The 11,974-nt window shown below is 38.0% G+C and overlaps 1 protein-coding gene across 1 annotated transcript in view; it reads left to right on the forward strand.

Annotated features, from left to right (window-relative positions):
* Positions 1-8,020, forward strand: part of LOC124787718 — a 78,170-nt gene extending 70,150 nt beyond the window's left edge. Inside the window, exons 7-8 of the mRNA XM_047254562.1 lie at positions 4,344-4,383; positions 7,373-8,020. The gene's annotated coding sequence lies outside the window, so the exon portion shown is untranslated. The remainder of the gene's footprint in view (positions 1-4,343; positions 4,384-7,372) is intronic.
* The last annotated feature ends 3,954 nt before the right edge of the window (positions 8,021-11,974 follow it).

An 11,974-nucleotide genomic window follows, 5' to 3' on the forward strand; every position in this document is an offset into this window, starting at 1 on the left:
CTGATTTGGTATTTATTGAAATACATTATTGAGTTCACAATTATAGACAATCTTCATAAGTTTGTTATCCATAAGGTAAAAGTTTGTCTGTTTACTGTGGTTCACATACTTTGTGCTGGAAATAAGTGTCAATTACAATGATCCTTAATGGTAATCTCATTATTATGCACATAATATGTTTTGAGAGATTTTGCTCCATTCATGTGAGAATTTTGAAAACTTCCTTGGGTAACAGAAGAAATATTGAATTTAATTGATGAAAGGAGAAAATATAAAAATGTAGTAAATGAAGCGGGCAAAAAGGAATACAAATGTCTCAAAAATGAGATTGACAGGAAGTGCAAAATGGCTAAGCAGGGATGGCTAGAGGACAAATGTAAGGATGTAGAGGCTTATCTCACTAGGGGTAACATAGATACTGCCAACAGGAAAATTAAAGAGACCTTTGGAGATAAGAGAACCACTTGTATGAACATCAAGAGCTCAGATGGAAACCCAGTTCTAAGCAAAGAAGGGAAAGAACAAAGGTGGAAGGAGTATATAGAGGGTCTATACAAGGGCGATGTACTTGAGGACAATATTATGGAAATGGAAGAGGATGTAGATGAAGATGAAATGGCAGATACGATACTGCGTGAAGAGTTTGACGGAGCACTGAAAGACCTGAGTCGAAACAAGGCCCCCGGAGTAGACAACATTCCATTGGAACTACTGACGGCCTTGGGAGAGCCAGTCCTGACAAAACTCTACCATTTGGTGAGCAAGATGTATGAAACAGGCGAAATACCCTCAGACTTCAAGAAGAATATAATAATTCCAATCCCAAAGAAAGCAGGTGTTGACAGATGTGAAAATTACCAAACAATCAGTTTAATAAGCCACAGCTGCAAAATACTAACACAAATTCTTTACAGACGAATGGAAAAACTAGTAGAAGCCGACCTCGGGGAAGATCAGTTTGGATTCCGTAGAAATACTGAAACACATGAGGCAATACTGACCTTACGACTTTATCTTAGAAGAAAGATTAAGGAAAGGCAAACCTACGTGTCTAGCGTTTGTAGACTTAGAGAAAGCTTTTGACAATATTGACTAGAATACTCTCTTTCAAATTCTAAAGGTGGGAGGGGTAAAATACAGGGAGCGAAAGGCTATTTACAATTTGTACAGAAACCAGATGGCAGTTATAAGAGTCGAGGGACATGAAAGGGAAGCAGTGGTTGGGAAGGGAGTGAGACTGGGTTGTAGCCTCTCCCCGATGCTATTCAATCTGTATATTGAGCAAGCAGTAAAGGATACAAAAGAAAAATTCGGAGTAGGTATTAAAATCCATGGAGATGAAATAATAACTTTGAGGTTCGCCGATGACATTGTAATTCTGTCAGAGACAGCAAAGGACTTGGAAGAGCAGTTGAACGGAATGGACAGTGTCTTGAAAGGAGGATATAAGATGAACATCAACAAAAGCAAAACGAGGATAATGGAATGTAGTTGAATTAAGTCGGGTGATGCTGAGGGAGTTAGATCAGGAAATGAGACAGTAAGTAAAGGAGTTTTGCTATTTGGGGAGCAAAATAACTGAAGATTATCGAAGTAGAGAGGATATAAAATGTAGACTGGCAATGGCAAGGAAAGCGTTTCTGAAAAAGAGAAATTTGTTAACATCCAGTATTGATTTAAGTGTCAGGAAGTCATTTCTGAAAGTATTCGTATGGAGTGTAGCCATGTATGGAAGTGAAACATGGACGATAAATAGTTTGGACAAGAAGAGAATAGAAGCTTTCAAAATGTGGTGCTACAGAAGAATGCTGAAGATTACATGAGTAGATCACATAACTAATGAGGAAGTATTGAATAGCATTGGGGAGAAGAGAAGTCTGTGGGACAACTTGACCAGAAGAAGGGATCGGTTGGTAGGACATGTTCTGAGGCATCAAGGGATTACCAATTTAGTATTGGAGGGCAGCATGGAGGGTAAAAATCGTAGAGGGAGACCAAGAGATGAATACACTAAGCAGATTCAGAAGGATGTAGGTTGCAGTAGGTACTGGGAGATGAAAAAGCTTGCACAGGATAGAGTAGCATGGAGAGCTGCATCAAACCAGTCTCAGGACTGAAGACCACAACAACAACAACAACAACAACAACATGGATTGTTTGTATAAGAACATGATTAGTGTTACAAAACACTGTGGTCGGAGCTGGCAAATCTTTCAAATACTTGCTACCACCATGGCCATCTCGTCCAATTGATTGAATTAAAGTTCTATTGCTCCTGTTTCCTAAGTTACAACCGTGTGAGAAAGGAAAGGTGTTCATTGAAATTTGCAAAAGTGTTGGTTATTTTAATGGTGCAAATACATTTCAGAACACAGTTGTAACAAATTTCCACTGGGTAGGCACTGCATTATCACTTTATATACAGAAGTCTAATCCACTTGGAAGTGTGTCATGTAAAATGTCTTTCGTACGAGCAGATGTTGAATGAGGCAGGGGAGACGATCCGAACTGGCTATGTAAGAAGTCCACTTAAACTGATAATGAAAATTAGTCATGAGTTAGGTAGATCACATTCCACCTTTTGGAGCATACCCAGAGTTTGACACTGGCTGATAAAGACTAACTCTTTGTGGTGACGTCAGAAATTTGTTACAGTAGTATAGTTTTGTGAAAGGTTAATCTACAATGATCCAGCGAAAATGTCAACTGTCCTAATACTGATATGTGGATTAGAGAACAGTCATTGTGGAAAACGAGAGAGGCTAACCAGAAGTGAACACGTTGTGTGTCTAATGTGTTATCTAGAGGAAATTCTTCCTGATTTTGTCTTTCAACAGGGTGATGCTCCTCCCATTTCCACATAAACGTCCATGAGCACCTGGATGCCACTGTACCAGAATACTGGATCTTTCTTGGCTGCAATAATTCTACCTACGCTGGTGCAGCTCTGGTTTCAACAGTTACTTGAGTTTACAATTAGTGATTTCTTTTTGTTGGGATAGATCAAGAATATATACCTCGAGGTTTTTGAGATGCTTCCAAACCAATGAATTTTATTTGATTTAATGTGGTGTGAAAACGGGTTTTATGCATACTTCAACAGTCATTCCCCTCCTTACTTTGACAGCTGGATGATCTGAAGAACTATATGTCCTGTGAAATATGGGAAATAACCAAAGGTATGTTAGGAAACATTTGCGGCGATATACAACACCTGTAATACCGGGATGAACAGCAGCAGCACCGTGAGCGGCAAGTATGTGAACTACGCAAATAGACACACAACTTTTCAGCAACAAACTTAATAAAGGCTGTCTATCACTAAATATTTTTGTGTATGCCTTTTCAGTGAAGTAAAGTCAGCCTTACTTTTGCACCATTCTTTCTTTATTAATATATTTTCTGCATGTTGTCTGTCTCCTGATCCAGAGTTTGGTGCGGCATTTTCTTTGCTTGACCACTTACACTTTTCCCCATTTCTAACTGTTCATATATGTGCATTCTCCATCTCAAGCGTGTCAAATTCCAAAAGCTATAGATTTGATTGATTTTGTTAGTCTTATTTGCATGCTAATCTTATTCAATACATTTGTCTCAAATATAAATATAATGGGCGATCAGAATGTTCTGTTTGAAGGTCGTACAATCCATTCGGTATGCCAGTCATGCAAAATGGCTATGAGCCGTGAGGCAGTGCTGCTGTTTGAAGGTAACCATTTGGTAAAATGCAATATCCTGCTGCCTGAAGTAGTCCGTAACTGCCTGCTGCACATCCTTGTCTGACAGGAATTGTTGACCCTTAAAGATGTTTTTGGAGTAACTTCTGCATTATGACATTTGCGATATGGGGACATGTGTTATCACGCCACACCCTGTGGTGTACCATTCCACAGTTGTGGCTTTAGGCGCGCAAGCGCGCGCGAGCACGCACGCGCACACACACACACACACACACACACACACACACACACACACACACACACACACACACAGATATTCTTCATTCTCAGATGGATGTCTACAGGTGTTTGTTTTTGAGTAGCTAAGAAAAGAAAAACAGCACATTGGTCCTGCTTGCATGCATTCGGTAATAACGTGGTCATAACTCACGTTTCTACATGTAGTGCATGCATGTCAGAGAGACACGAATGCCATATAAATCTCTCACCTCATGTCAGTGCTTATACACCCGTGTTGGAGTTGCACTACATTGCAAATAAGGTGCAGCAGAGCTCTCAAATAGAAACTCTTTGATCGCCTCTTATTATTTTTAAACCTGAATAGGGCTGCCTTGGTTGTAGCTATTTTTAAATCACAAAAACTGTTGAATTTTTTTGTTGTAGATGCAGTTCCTCAACTGGTGAAAAGCACTGTTTCCCTTTGGTAAGTTGTAGTGTCATTTATCTATTTAATTAAAGTACTTAGTCACTTGGTTTACTGAGATTTTAGAGAATATTTCATTTGTAGTCATCAACTTGGCTTAACTTACTGTCGGGCTATGCATGCTCATTATTCATTGTTATGGTAAGAAAAGAGGAAACAACATAACTAGAGTGGAAAATAATTTTCCCAACCAGTATGTTCTTTTTGCTTGATAAGAAGGAGACAGTGAGATTTTTGCAGCATATTAATCAAGAACAGCTAGTTTTTGTGGTTCTGAGTGAAACATCAGTAAGTAGTTCCCTGCACTGATAGTGTATTTTGCATGCAAGTCGTGTACTAATACAGTAATCAGGAGGGTACAGGGCCTGGAAAATTTCAGGATTTACATGTGCAAACTATTGCTGGATCAATGTGCAGACTGGTGAAGGCAAATCTTGTCTAGTTATTGCATTTAGCTTTCCACTTGAATGTCAGAGATTAAACTGTCCATTTGCTGTCGCGCATTATGAGCGTGGTGCCATGTTAAATTTGTCATTAACCGACAATCTCTAGTTACATGTAAAAATTCTGTTCTAAGGAGTAAATCATAAGATATACCTTCCGATTAATGTTTTGTACAGATTATCATTTTATTACATCCAAATTGGTTTGTATTATGTCTCTTTTATACTTTAGTTTGCACATGACATCCATGCTTATAATTTTGATTTGATTGTTACTTTTGTTAAAGATGTTTGTTTAACTTAAACAAATGGGATATGGGCAAACATTCATGTATGGTATAAATTTAATTTGCCACAAATATAGAACACACAGCACATGATATATGTATGATTTCACATCAGTTAAGAAACAAAAGGAAAAGGTTATGCCAAACTGAAAATGCCTTGAAATAAGTATGATGTGTGTGCCAATAAATTAAGATCAATGCTTCCCATAGAATGGTGGTGTGGCAGCTGTGCATCCAGAGTAAAAGAAACATGATTGATATGTTGATGCATGAACAATTTCCTTGGCTAATAACCATAATTTGTTTGATGAATTGTGACAAGATGCATTTTGAAAGAGGATGTGATTAATACTGTGGATTCCTGTTTGAGAGAAGTTTTTAACCCTGTCCTGCATTCTGCTTTAGGTTTTCTCTGGCTTATGGTAAATAATAGGTGGTTCCCCCAAAAATTGTGTTCAATTTTTCCTGATCTCTTACTCTAACTGCTTTGTAACTTTTCCTCTGAAAGTTATTTCTGTTGTGTGATGTCATCCCCCATCTATTGTTAACATACATCAACATATTTAATATGTGTGTACTTATGTCTAATATCCATTGTTATCTTAGCATTTTATAATCTGTGTACCACAACAATTTTCCATCAAGTGCTCACTCCACTATCACTTGTATGTATGTTGTAGCAGATGCTCCCTTAATGTGTCCCTTCTTGTGGTAAGAATTTCCACAACTGCATTTTATACATTTTTTGTTGTTGTGCCATATTATTTCGCAGTTCCTGTCCATTTAAATTTAGCTTGATCCTCATTGAGTCAGAACTTCTGTTTTTCTAACAAACTGGTTTTTGCTGGCATATTAAACTCCAGCATTCTTTGCCATCTCGGAGCAAGATATGTGTCATTTATCTTTCTGTAGACTCTGTTATTGTCACCCAAATTGAAAAATCTAACATCACCTAACAGATCTGATAAAACATATGTCAATGGTGGGCAGTGAAAGCCTCATTACTTCATTTTGTTAAATTTTGCAGGTGAAGCGAAAACGATTTCTTAAAAAGTAATGTAAAGTGATACAGAAAGTTGCTCCATGTGTAACAGTACAGTAGAAGTGTAGTTATTGACAGATTAGAGAGATCCATGCACTTTCAAATCTCTCTTAGGCTATGGAGTTACTGGTTACTGGAATTAAAAGTTTTTACAGACAGATGGAGTTACGAGGTTTTCATAGCCTATCATCAATATGTTTGCTCTTTTTTGGGCCTACATATCTTAGAAGATATACAGAGCTCTTCCTTGTTAGTACATGAAGAGTTGATGGATATGTTACTTTTTCTGTTGTATTTTCGAGTATTACTACCTTCCTTTTAGTGTTGTATTGAGATCTTCATAAGGTAACTTCACAACATAGAATCCAGTCAGTTTTATTTGACGGCATTAATTTTGTGTGTGTGTGTGTGTGTGTGTGTGTGTGTGTGTGTGTGTGTGTGTGTGTGTGTGTTTCTGCATTCTGTATTATTAGAAAAGCACACCTACCATACTCTTTGTTTTCACTTGTTACTTAATTTATGAAGTGTAGTATATTTTTTAAAATAATTTTTATGTTTGCGCACTTCATTAAAAATTGTTCTGTTGAACTGTTTTATGTGCTCACATAGCTTAACTTAAGCACAGACTTAACTGTTTTTAACAGTATTGTTTAGGTTTTTATAATAACTGATCAAAAAATCCATTTTTTCCGCAGAGGGTGTGATTAAATGCAGTGCACCATATAATGACAGCTTTATGCAGCATGTATTGTAAATATCTAACTTCTATGAGATTTCCACAGGTTGTAGGCTCTAATGCATAGTATTAATTTTTGTTACATGATTTATGCACCAGTTATTTGATTGCTTGTAGATCATAGTCGACACATAACTCGGGCACCTTTATGTGGGATGTATTTTTAACTTGTGTGCAAATTTCTAAACTAATTTTATTTTAATAGATGATATTTACTGTCTGTAACTTGTACCTTCAATTTCCATTGGGTGATGAACAACTGTACTGTGCTTTGTGGTATTTCATGGTTTACATGTTTTCATAGACAATGTATTGTACACAACATTTTTGTTTATTTGCACATAGAAATGTATGCATTAACTGATTTGTTAATTTCACAAGTTTAAATACCTCCATCGCTAGGACACAAAGTATTGTATGGAAGTTCCGATGTCTTGGAAAGATTCTACAACATTTTAAAAAGTTGATTTGTTTTCCCAAGAGTAATGACGGTGGTTGCTGTGCTGGATGTGTGATGGCTTTATTAAACTGCCATCTACAGCTGGGATCAGAAGATACCAATTTAGAAGAAAAACTGGAACTGACAACTGCATATGAATATCTCCTTTTTTGCAGTTGACTTAGACAATCTTGAAGAAAACCAATTTCATAAATCTTCTTTCATTGGCTTTTTTTGTGAATGAAATTTATTTATGAAACACAAGGACATGGGATAAAGTGTGTCTGATAAACAATGAGAATGAGGATAAAATTGTCCAACTTGGCCGTGGCCGTGCATATTGTGTGTTTAGTGTGAATCAAATTAACAAACTAGAACTACGAAAGTTCCTGACATTTGAAATAAGGAGAAATTGGATCTGGTAAGGTTCAGTCAGAAAGGGAAATGACAGATACTGCCAAATAATACTTCATTACCTGCTGAACATAAAACAGTAAGATGCAAGAAGCAATAAATAAGAGATCCAGCAACAAGAGGACAAATCGTAAGTGAATTATTAGACCGCCAAAATTAAGTTTATGATAAGTAAAGCATAATTATTTATTTTTTCATTTTGTATAAACATGTATATACTCAATACCTGTATCTTTTGAAGATGATTTTTATAAATATAGAGACTTTTAAAGTTAACCTTTGTTTTTTCTTTCCTTTCTTTGGGAATATTACATCCTAATACCTCAATCAAACAATGGAAAATCCAGGATGGAATGTAACAATATTATGAAAGGAAAGTTGCTACTCACCATATAGTGGAGATGCTGAGTTGCAGATAGTACCAACAAAAAGACTGTCACAAATAAAGCTTTCATCCAGTAAGGCCTTCATTTGAATTTGAAAAAGTGCATAGATTTCATGAAAGACTGAGCAAACGACTATAAACAGGAAATACTGAGATTTTTAGGTTCAGAGCCCATGAATCTTAGACTTCTGGCTTCACTGTTACTCACCAAGTGAGGTGACGTTGTGATTAAGATGTATATGGGAGCAATGGGGTACTAATTTTGACCTAAACCTTGTGATGTAGCGTTTCAGTACTTTCTGTATCTATTCAGGGAAACAGGATTGAAGCATCTAACAAACCCACATTTGATTTCCTTTTTCATTTGAGGAATAGCCCGTAGCTACAAATATATTTGCATAAATTGGACCATTATTGCTACTTGCGTATTAGAGAACATTCTGTGACTTTCTATGGTCACTGGATCCTGAAGTGCATTGTCCTGTTTTTATCTGCTTTTTTAAAAAAATTATTTTTGTATTCAGAGCTTTTTCTAAATCATATTGGAACTAGGTCTATAAATGCATGACATTTGAGACAATTTATTTCAGCTTTCATTTTCAGTTGTTTTAAATTGCTCACAAATTTCACATTTTACAACTTATACATGCTGCATGTCTGTTTTCAAGTAAATTATCTGTGGAGTTAATTTATCCATAACAATATTACTGTTATAGTAGTGTGCACACAAGAAAGCAGATGCTGGGGCAGTGTGCAGTGAAAAGAAACAGTGTACCATGTGGTGATCCAGCCAATAGTGTCATTCTTCTGCATCTGCCTGTGCGTTTTGGGGTGCAGATACAACATTCAGTTCTGATTTTTGTGTTAGCGTAGGTATGGTGGTGTTAATTAGTCACTAGTTCATTATGGGTGGCATAAAGCAGATATAAGAAGTATTATGTTCAGAAGTGACAGCAATAGTTTTCTGAGCATGTAACTTCTACTGGGGAGAGTCGGAAGCAGAAACAGTGGCTCGGTGTGTGCTAACTGCAACATTGCCAGTTACCAGGGTAGCCAGTGGTTGGAGCTTGAAGCGTGGGATAGATAGGGAGCACATTGACAATGCTGCAGAGTATTCTGTAGCCCCCTTTGTGCAGGATGCATCACACAATCATCATCTTATGTGTACACCATTAAGCAGGAAGTTAGCAATCTTCAGGAAAAGGATAGTTACACACAGCAGCTTGCTCTGTTGAGGACTCTTGTTAATGGTTATTGATTTTATGCAAGTGTTCTGTTCAGAATGTACAGGATTCTATGGTAGTTGCACTTATTCTCAGTTCACCACCAAGGGAAGGAACCTATGTCACTGCAGTATACAGAGTGTTACAAAAAGGTATGGCCAAACTTTCAGGAAACATTCCTCACACACGAAGAAAGAAAATATGTTATGTGGTCATGCTTACTTTTTCCATGTTAGAGCTCATTTTATTACTTCTCTTCAAATCACATTAATCATTTAATGGAAACACACAGCAACAGAAGGTACCAGCGTGACTTCAAACACTTTGTTACAGGAAATGTTCAAAATGTCCTCCGTTAGCGAGGATACATGCATCCACCCTCCATCGCATGGAATCCCTGATGCGCTGATGCAGCCCTGAAGAATGGCCTATTGTATCACAGCCGTCCACAATACGAGCACGAAGAGTCTCTACATTTGGTACCGGGGTTGCGTAGACAAGAGCTTTCAAATGCCCCCATAAATGAAAGTCAAGAGGGTTGAGGTCAGGAGAGCGTGGAGGCCATGGAATTGGTCCGCCTCTACCAATCCATCGGTCACCGAATCTGATGTTGAGAAGCGTACGAACACTTCGACTGAAATGTGCAGGAGCTCCATCGTGCATGAACCACATGTTGTGTCGTACTTGTAAAGGCACATGTTCTAGCAGCACAGGTAGAGTATCCCATATGAAATCATGATAACGTGCTCCATTGAGCGTAGGTGGAAGAACATGGGGCCCAATCAAGACATCACTAACAATGCCTGCCCAAACATGCACAGAAAATCTGTGTTGATGACGTGATTGCACAGTTGCGTGCGGATTCTCGTCAGCCCACACGTGTTGATTGTGAAAATTTACAATTTGATCACGTTGGAATGAAGCCTCATCTGTAAAGAGAACATTTGCACTGAAATGAGGATTGACACATTGTTGGATGAACCATTCGCAGAAGTGTACCCGTGGAGGCCAATCAGCTGCTGATAGTGCCTGCACATGCTGTACATGGTACGGAAACAACTGGTTCTCCCGTAGCACTCTCCATACAGTGACGTGGTCAACATTACCTTGTACAGCAGCAACTTCTCTGACGCTGACATTAGGGTTATCGTCAACTGCACAAAGAATTGCCTCGTCCATTGCAGGTGTCCTCGTCGTTCTAGGTCTTCCCCAGTCGCGAGTCATAGGCTGGAATGTTCCGTGCTCCCTAAGACACCGATCAATTGCTTCGAACGTCTTCCTGTCGGGACACCTTCGTTCTGGAAATCTGTCTCGATACAAATGTACCGCACCACGGCTATTGCCCCGTGCTAATCCATACATCAAATGGGCATCTGCCAACTCCGCATTTGTAAACATTGCACTGACTGCAAAACTACGTTTGTGATGAACACTAACCTGTTGATGCTACATACTGATGTGCTTGATGCTAGTACTCTAGAGCAATGAGTTGCATGTCAACACAAGCACCGAAGTAAACATTACCTTCCTGCAATTGGGCCAATTGGCAGTGAATCGAGGAAGTACAATACATACTGACGAAACTAAAATGAGCTCTAACATGGAAATTAAGCATTTCCGGACACATGTCCACATAACATCTTTTCTTTATTTGAGTGTGTGGAATGTTTCCTGAAAGTTTGGCCGTACCTTTTTGTAACACCCTGTATAACGTACTTTCTGGGACAATGTACACTAAATTATGTAACTTGTATACCAATCTAGAAATTGAAAGTGAATTTTAAATTTTTGCTCCAGCATCTGAGCTTCACCTCATAGCACAACACAGTTTTAAATTTTAATTTTGCCACTGAAAAAGGTGAATAGTGCTGTATATGAATACAAAAACACAGGATAATAAATAGTAAGAGGTTTGATTAGCAGCTATAAAAGAAATTGATTCTTAACAGGACCTCTCCAGTAAGCAGTTTTGAAACAGTGGTAGAATTTTGGACTAAACCACAGTTAGGTTTATTTCACTAACTGTAGTGTGGACTAACTGTATTTGATATAGTCATTCACTGGAGCACACCAACTGAAATACAGTGCTGATGCTCTCAGTTTAGAGTCCTATGTTTTTCATGGTATACTGCAGTTGTTTTGAATGGTAAATAGGAGAAGAGCTGGTGCTTCAAAGTTATACACAGTGTGTGTGTGTGTGTGTGTGTGTGTGTGTGTGTGTGTGTGTGTGTGTGTGTCATCTGCCTCGTGTTAATGGGATGTAGAATTAAATTTTCACTACTGTAGCTGCTATACTGCATCATGTTCAGGTCACAAGCCAATGACTATGCCTGCGTGACAGGAATCAAAGGAGTATGAGACTAGATATTGTATAATTTCACAGATGAGCAATTGTTGGAACATTAAGAATTGTGTAAGATAGTCCTCCCAACTTTTCCATTTCAGATCCTCTGTTGTAGTGCAATTTCAGTGTAGTTAGGATGTGAGAACCCAGGCTTTCATAATATAATTGCCAAAGGCTATAGAGGAATGACAAAACGTGAAATTACCTGGAACTTTACGGGCTGTATGAAACAGCAGCTAGCTCTGGAATTTGTAATTAAACATGTTGTGATATGTGGT

This window comes from Schistocerca piceifrons, chromosome 3 (assembly GCF_021461385.2).
Source record: "Schistocerca piceifrons isolate TAMUIC-IGC-003096 chromosome 3, iqSchPice1.1, whole genome shotgun sequence".
Classification (NCBI taxonomy): domain Eukaryota; kingdom Metazoa; phylum Arthropoda; class Insecta; order Orthoptera; family Acrididae; genus Schistocerca; species Schistocerca piceifrons.